This window comes from Pyrus communis, chromosome 5 (genome assembly GCF_963583255.1).
Source record: "Pyrus communis chromosome 5, drPyrComm1.1, whole genome shotgun sequence".
Classification (NCBI taxonomy): domain Eukaryota; kingdom Viridiplantae; phylum Streptophyta; class Magnoliopsida; order Rosales; family Rosaceae; genus Pyrus; species Pyrus communis.
The window spans coordinates 19,554,341-19,562,385 of NC_084807.1; positions in this window are offsets into that span (position 1 = coordinate 19,554,341).

Consider the following 8,045-nt stretch of genomic DNA (forward strand, 5'->3'; position numbering starts at 1 on the left):
CATTAATCTTCAAGAAATTACAAGAGTGTACAAAAAAAAAAAAAAAAAAAAAAAAAAAAATGGAGCTTTCACAAAGGATGTTCACGTGAAGCCCCATTGCTTGGCAAAACTCTCGGAGCGGGAGGCATTGGAGCAGAAGTCATCGGAGCGGAAGACATTGAAGCTAGAGCATTCCAGGCCTCAATACTTGGCCAAACGCTGGAAGACCCAGGAAAAAGATGTCTCTGGAGGAAAGACGAAAACCTTTGACGGTCACTTTGAATCCGACCTTCAGACTCTTGCAGCTCATCAAGCTTCCTCTTCATGCCCGTCGAATAGTTGTTTGCAAGCACGTGCAAACTTCTATTCTCATACTTCAGCTGCTTGATCTCTTGCTTGAGACTTTCCACCTCCGCCATCAAGGATTCAACTTGGCGGGAGCGAGCAAGTAGGCGTTGGCCCATGTTGGACACAGAGCCTGTGCACTGAACACTGAGAGCGAGGGACTCTTGAACGGCCAACTCATCGGACCGTCCTGAAAGCAGCCGACTATCTTCAGGAGTGAGGAGGTTCCTAGCTACTATCGTAGCTGTTGTTGCGTCCTTCATCACAGAGTCTTCACCTGTAAGAGGACCGTTAGAAGATAAAAAAGAAGGGCGCCATACATTACCTTGACGGGGCACAACCGGATCGCTGCTGAGACTCAAATCTAAGCAAAGGTTCGATGAGTTAGTCATTTTTCAAAGGTGTTCAGAGAGAAGGGGTGGATGGAGATAATTCTCAAAAGGCCGGAGACAATTTTCAAGAATGGGCAATTTTCAGAGTGTGTATGTTGGAGTGATCGATACCTCTGTAAAAAGCCAAGCGACGCGACCACCGATTCAAAAATCCGGATTTTCCTGCGTGAAGTTCGGCGACGCGTTCGCGGCTTTTCAGAAAACGCGTTCAACTTTGTCAAAAGATATCTGACAAAGTCGAGAACACGTGGAGGCCATCATCGTAACTACACGTCTTTAGCCGACAAGCGCAAAGTTCGGCGACGCTTTCTCTGCTTTTTAGAAAACGCGTGCAACTTTGTCAAAAGTGGCGCTCGTTCAGAAATCGAAGAGGCGTCGTTCAGAAATCGAAGAGGCGTCGTTCAGATATCGAAGAGACGTTTGTCGACAAGGGTAAAAGAACGGTACCACCACTTGCTATTAAGAAATCCCTATATGTGTCGACCTTCGTCTCTTATGGCAAGGCAGACCTGAAGAAAATGCCCAACTCTTCCTCACCTCTGAGGACGCACTCCCAGCAAAGCCTCTCGAAATACACAATTCTTCTTCTTCCTTTGAGAAAACCTATTCAACCTTTGAAGATACCAGATGCCTGGAGTACAGATGACCCAGGAGGAAACGATAGATTGAAGCATGTGCTGATTCATTCACCGCTTCTTCAAAAGCAAAGGTATCTCATATCATCAAGGGCGAAAGCATAGGTATCTCATATCATGCTTTTTCCCTATCTTTTCCTTTGCCCTTGTACTCACCTGCCAAGACAAGGACAGAGGAAGCAATATGTCGGAACCTCCACTCAAACCAGTTGCCACCAAGGAGTGAAGCACCATTTAAATGCAAAGGTTGCATTCAACTCCTGCATCGGAGGACAAATACTACAAGAGAAGATGCTAAACCTGCATAAGGAAATACCACTTCTGCAAAGGGGAGCAAGTAAGGCAAGCGAAAATGATACATCGAAGCATGTGGAGACAAGCACAACAAATATATGTGCTGATTCATTCGCTGCTTCTTCGAAAGCAAAGGTATCTCATATCATGCTTTTTCCCTGTCTTTTCCTTAGTCCCTGTTATTACTCGCATGGCAAAGTGAAAGAGAGCAGTCAGCGGCACTTGGAGTCAGTCTTCCGATCTGGAACCGACTACCTGGAATCTATTCCTGATTGCTTACCTAGTATTGCTCTCGAGTAGTCATCTTCAACGGTTGATACACTGCCAGAGAAGGGACAAGGAAACTTCAATCTTTCCAACCCTCTTCAATACAAATTGGAAAGATTGAACAAAGAAACAGGTCAGCACCTCCACCTCGTACTTGCCTGCCATATCCTGAAACCGCTCGTAGATCTTCGGGGGGAGACCAAAAGAATCCTGCTGCCCAGTTCAAGAGTAGCACAAAGGAAAATCAACGAGCGGAGGAGACCAGAAAAATCCTGCTGCCCAGTTCAAGAGTAGCACAAAGGAAAATCAACGATGGGAGGAAACCAGAAAATCTTCCAGTCGAACTCAAGATCAAGCCTCAATGGCCCTTGAAGAAATCACAAGTCCGATTCAAAATCAAGTGTTCACCACCCTTGAATCAAATTCAACTCCTGATAAAAGGAGTACGTTCAAACCTTCGGAGGAGACCAAAAGAATCTTCCAGCCCAGTTCAAGATTAAGCTTGTGGAAAATCAACGATAGGAGGAAACCAGAAAATCTTCCAGTCGAACTCAAGATCAAGCCTCGATGGCCCTTGAAGAAATTTCCAGCTCAATTCAAGATCAAGCCTCGACGGCCCTTGGGTTGACATCTACATTAAGGGACTTCAAAACGCATCTTCTACACGTGACAAGCACATGTCAACGACGCGCCTTGAAGTGGGGGCATTTGTAGACATCGAAATTTCGGTGAAATGAATGTTAACCAATAATTAAAATTTCAACGCTCACGTGTCACATAAATTTTACATGTAGCGTGTGACTCAACGAAAAATCGAAATAAATTGGAAAGGTCATCAAATAGGACACGTGTCAATATCTGGCAGAAATGATTTATTTCATCTGATTATTTAAATCCAAAAAATCAAGTTTTGGAATTCTATAAATAGGAGGCCAAGGCATTCATTTCAAAAAAAAAAAGAGGGAGAGAAAGGAAGAAGAAGAGAAAGAAAGAAAGGAAGAAAGAAAGGAAGAAAGAGAGGAAGAAAGAAAGGAGGGAAGAAGAAAGAAAGAAGGGAATTTACATCACACCAAAACCTTGAAGCCTTGAAACTCTAAAGCTCTCAAGCAAATCCCGAAGGATCAAGAAAACATTCTTCGTTCTTCGTCAAATCCTCCTTCAAGATCAAGCCCCAACGGCCCTTGAAGAACTTCCACCAACTCAAGATCAAGCCCCGACGGCCCTTGAGGAAAGTGTTCATCGTTCATCATCCGTTCATCCTAAGATCAAGCCCCAACGGCCCTTTGGATCAACAACCTCAACAAATCCACACATCCAATCAGTCTTCAAGATTAGGCCCAAAAGCCCTTGAAGACCCGCTCATCCATCAACCCTCAAGATCAAGCCCCGACGGCCTCTTGAAGAAATCCATACACCCAGTCTTCAAGATTAGGCCCAAAAGCCCTTGAAGATCCGCTCATCCATCAACCCTCAAGGTCAAGCCCCGACGGCCCCCTTGAAGAAATCCATACACCCAGTCTTCAAGATCAAGCTCAAAAGCCCTCGAAGATCCGTTCATCAACTGTTCATCCCTAGATCAAGCCCCGACGACCCTTTGGATCAACAGCTCATCCACAAACCTACACCCTACGAAGATAGAATCAGAGGATCAAATTACAAAGAGATTGTAACCCCAAAATCAATACAAACAAAAAATATATTTTGTACGCGTTATTCTTGTCTCTTGTTTCAGGAATTTTTCGTGTTCACAGTTTTCCCTCATAAACAACTTCAACCTAAGCTTTGGGAAGATTTACTTCAACTAGATCCGGGGGATAAACCTTGGTACTTAATAGGGGATTTCAATAATATTTTGGATCTTTCTAAGAAGAAGGGGGGTTGTCAAGTAACCACTATGTTCATAAATAGATTTGTGGACTTCCTTAATAAAGTGAATCTTATTTCTCTTAAGGCCTCAGGGGTTCCTTACACTTGGCGTAATAATTAGGATCGCAACATAAAGGTCTATGAAAAACTTCACTGAGCCATTGTAAATGAGAGCTGGTTAACTAAAAATCCTAACTTTAATCTTCATAACTACCCTATCTTTGGCTCGGACCATGGACCTATCCTACTAACCTTAAATCATAATATTAGCAGAAGGAAAACATATCCATTTAGATTTGAGGCTATGTGGATACTCAATCCTAATTTCAAGACTTTTGTGAAAGATGCTTGGAGATGTGGTGATGATCTTGGGCCTGGCCATAATTTTTGTGTTTGTGCTAACACATTCAAGTACTTAGTTAGAGATTGGAATTTGAGTACTTTTGGTAATGTTAAAGCTCGTAAGGACAAGTTACTGCAAGACCTCTTTGAAGTTTAAATGAAAATAATGAATAATCTTCAAAGTAACTAACGAGTTATATAAAACTGGAAGAGAAAATTAGTGATGATCTTAATCTAGTTTTAAGATGAGGAAATCATATGAGCTCAAAAAGCTAAAGCTAACTGGTTGAAGCTTGGGGATAGAAATACCAAATTTTTTCAAACTGTTGCCACTATTAGGAGGAAAAGAAATGAAACAAAGAAGGTCAATGATCACAATGGGTTTTGGTGGAATGCTGGGGAGGGTTTAGAGCAGGTTTTTGTGCAGGATTTTATGCTACGTTTCTCTACGAGACCCTCTCCCTCTTCCTCGGATTTAAACAATTACTTGGACCTAATCCTCCCCTACATTAATGGTTGTGACAATGCTGCTTTGCTTCAGCGGTGGAGAACAATGAAATCTAGGAAGTAGTCAAAAGTATTGGAGCGCTCAAAGCACCCAGACCTGATGGGATTGGAGCAGGTCTTTACCATGAATGCTAGGACATTGTTAAAGACTCAATAAGTCCAATGATAAAAGATTTCTTTCTTGATAATTCAAGTTTAAGGCTAATTAATCATACAAATATTGCTCTTATTCCTAAAATGGAAAACCCTGAAACAGTTGGTAATTATAGACCCAATAGTCTATGTAATGTAAGTTACAAAATTATTATGAAAATTATTATCAAGAGGCTAGACCGCTATTGGATCGTTGTGTTTCTAAGTCTCGATGGGCTTTTTTTTCGAGTCGCTCAATCCATGATAACATTCTAATTGCCCATGAAATGTTCTCTAGGTTTAAATGTAAGAAAGGATGGATGAGTTCCATGGGCATAAAGATTGACCTTGAAAAGGTTTATGACCTGCTAAACTGGGACTATATCAGGTATGTGCTTCTAAAATTTGGTTTTGATGAGAGGTGGGTTAGGTTAGTCATGGAATGCTTAACGTCCACTTCATTTTCAATCCTAATCAATAGTTCTTCTCATGGTTATTTCTACCCCTTTAGGGGTATTAGACTAGGTGATCCTTTATCACCCTATACTTCATTCTTTGCATGGAGCCTTCTATCAGACATCTTAACTTGTTAGCTATAAACTCAAAAAACCATTGGGAATCATATCCTCCCAGGAGGATTTTGTGTTTCTAATTTAGTATTTGCTGATGACTGTCTTTTGTTTGCTAAATCGACCATAAAGGGTGCTAGACCAAGCGTTAAATTTATTCGCAAAAGCTTCTGGACAACTAACTAATTTTCATAAATCTTCTTTGTACTTCTCGAATAATACTTCGTCTCAGTTGAGAAATTCAATTGTTAATATCCTGCAAATTCAACATAAAATTACAATTGGCAAGTATTTGGGAATACATAATATTGTGTTTTGGAAGGATCCGGTAAATGAACAGGTTGGAAAGCGAAGACTTTATCTAAAGCTGGCAGGCTCATTCTTATCAAATCAAACTTATCAGATATGCCAAATCATCTCATGTCCTACTTTAACTGCTCTTCTAGGGTGACTAAACGCTTAAATAAAGAATGTAGAAATTTCTTCTGGGGTAGTGAGGAAATTTTGTTCCGTTAGCTTGGAATAAGATTTGTAGGCTTAAAGATTAGGTTGGTCTTGGGATTTGTCGAGTGGATCATTTTAATAATGCTCGCTTGGCCAAATTGGGTTGGAAAGTGCTTACAAATGATAATAACTAGTGGGCTCAAATACTAAGAAGAAAATACTTGAAAATAAGTGACTTCCTCAATTGCAAAATTAAGCACAATCACTCTTTGGCTTGGAAGGGCATTCTTTATAGTCAACACGTAATTGAGATGGGTGGTGGGTAATGACAAGGAGATTCTCTTCTAGGTAAATGACTTCATTCAAGATAAATGTTGGGATACCAATAAATTATTTTGTTTACTGGATGTTGATATTGTTTAAAAAAAAAAAAATTGTCTTCTAATCATCCCATTAAGGGACACCTAGGATTACTTTATTTGGAATTATTCTTCTACGGGTGAATTCTCAATTGAATTTGCTACATGGGTTCAAGGTAATACTAATCAAGAGGTTAATTGGAAAATTTTGCTTAAGCAAATTTGGAAGTTCACGATTCCATCGAAAGTTAAAATTTTTGCTTGGCTTCTTACTAATGGAAAACTAAATACAAAGGACAAACTTGGCAGATTGATTCATACTATAGATATGTCTTGCCTTATTTGTGGTAAGGAGAAGGAAAATCAAACACACTTATTCCTCAAGTGTGATTTTGCCAAAAAAAAATAAAAATAAAAAAGTGTGCACTTTGTCCTCGTTAAGTCCTTGGTCAAATAATTCTAACCATTGGATTAATATTATTGAATGGCTTATCACTCTGCGCACTTCGAAGAGAAATAGGTTAAGTGATCTTAGGAAAGCCCTTTTGAATTGCTGACAAATTTGGAACGAAAGGAATAATAAGGTGTTTGGAAGTGTGGTGCCGTTCCAGCCAAGATGTGTTTTAATTGTTGTGAAACTGGGATGGATTATTATCATTCTATTGACCCTAAAAATTACAAAGCCTACGTGGCGCGCAAGCCGAGTAACTAATGAGCTAACTATGTCTTTCGGTTGATGCGAGGCGTGCCAACTGGTCGACCGAGCTCGGCTGAGGAATAAAATTAGTTGATGTTGCGTTGAGCGCGTTGATGACTTCTTGATCTTGCGACTGTGGTTAAGGAAGGAACACGTCTCAGCCTTCGGGTCCTAGAGCCTGAAGACAATGTTGCTAGTTCTGTGAAGTTCACGAATTGTCAGCACCGGGTTTGGTCACGGTGATTATATTCGTAAAAGTATAAACATGTCGAACCGGCTCCAAATTATACATACACAAGTACTCAAAAAAGATGTATGTTGTGATGGTAAATGTGGTTCAGCTGTCAGAATGCCAAACTCTGAAACTCACTTGTGAGTATCCAATCATAAAACCACTCGACGTTCGATGCGCCGAATGTAATAACTTATAACACCTTACTTCGCCGAGAAGGCTAATAAGATGACTTTTACTGATAAGGATTCGAAAACCCTTCTCGACCGAGACTGGGATAGGTAACCAATCAGCCTCGACGCAGTGCTATTTATCCAAACTAAAGGTGCTCCTCGATCGCCTGATTCTACGGCAACAGTGCTATTTATCCAAACTGAAGGTGTTCGCCGGTTGCCTTCACATTGCTGTTTATCCAAACTGGAGATGTGTTGGCGGAAAAAGAAAATAAAAAAAAATCTCAAGATGTTTAAGAGGTTTGAGCAGGGCAGTTGTGTGTTGAATTGGAGGGGCCCTTAAATGATGCACTCTGCTATCTATTTATAGCAACAAATCCTCCTTAAGATCAAGTTGAAACCATATTCGGATTAGGACTTCTTATTCTAATCCAACCTTATCTCGACCAATCTTACTCCTATTAGGACTTTGAACTCACCCCCTTTTCACGCTGTATTCATTTCTGACCAAGAATCCTCATTGCATTATGACCCCTTACCATATTAGAACTTCGGCCCATCCGCTCTTATCCAAATCACTCTTTCTTGCAATAGGACTTGACCGCCCTAACTGATAGGAGCATATTTAGGCGACTTACTTAGCTTGTTTTTGTGCATTTATATTGTTAATTCCTAGTTGTTTTAGTAGTTTAAGCCATTTTCGTGTGTTTTTAGGTTCATATGGCTAAGGAAGCAAAAAGATGCATTTTGGAGCATTTTGGAGCAAAATTGGGCTTGGAATGGATAGCATATGCTTGGAGCCAAGGTGTTGG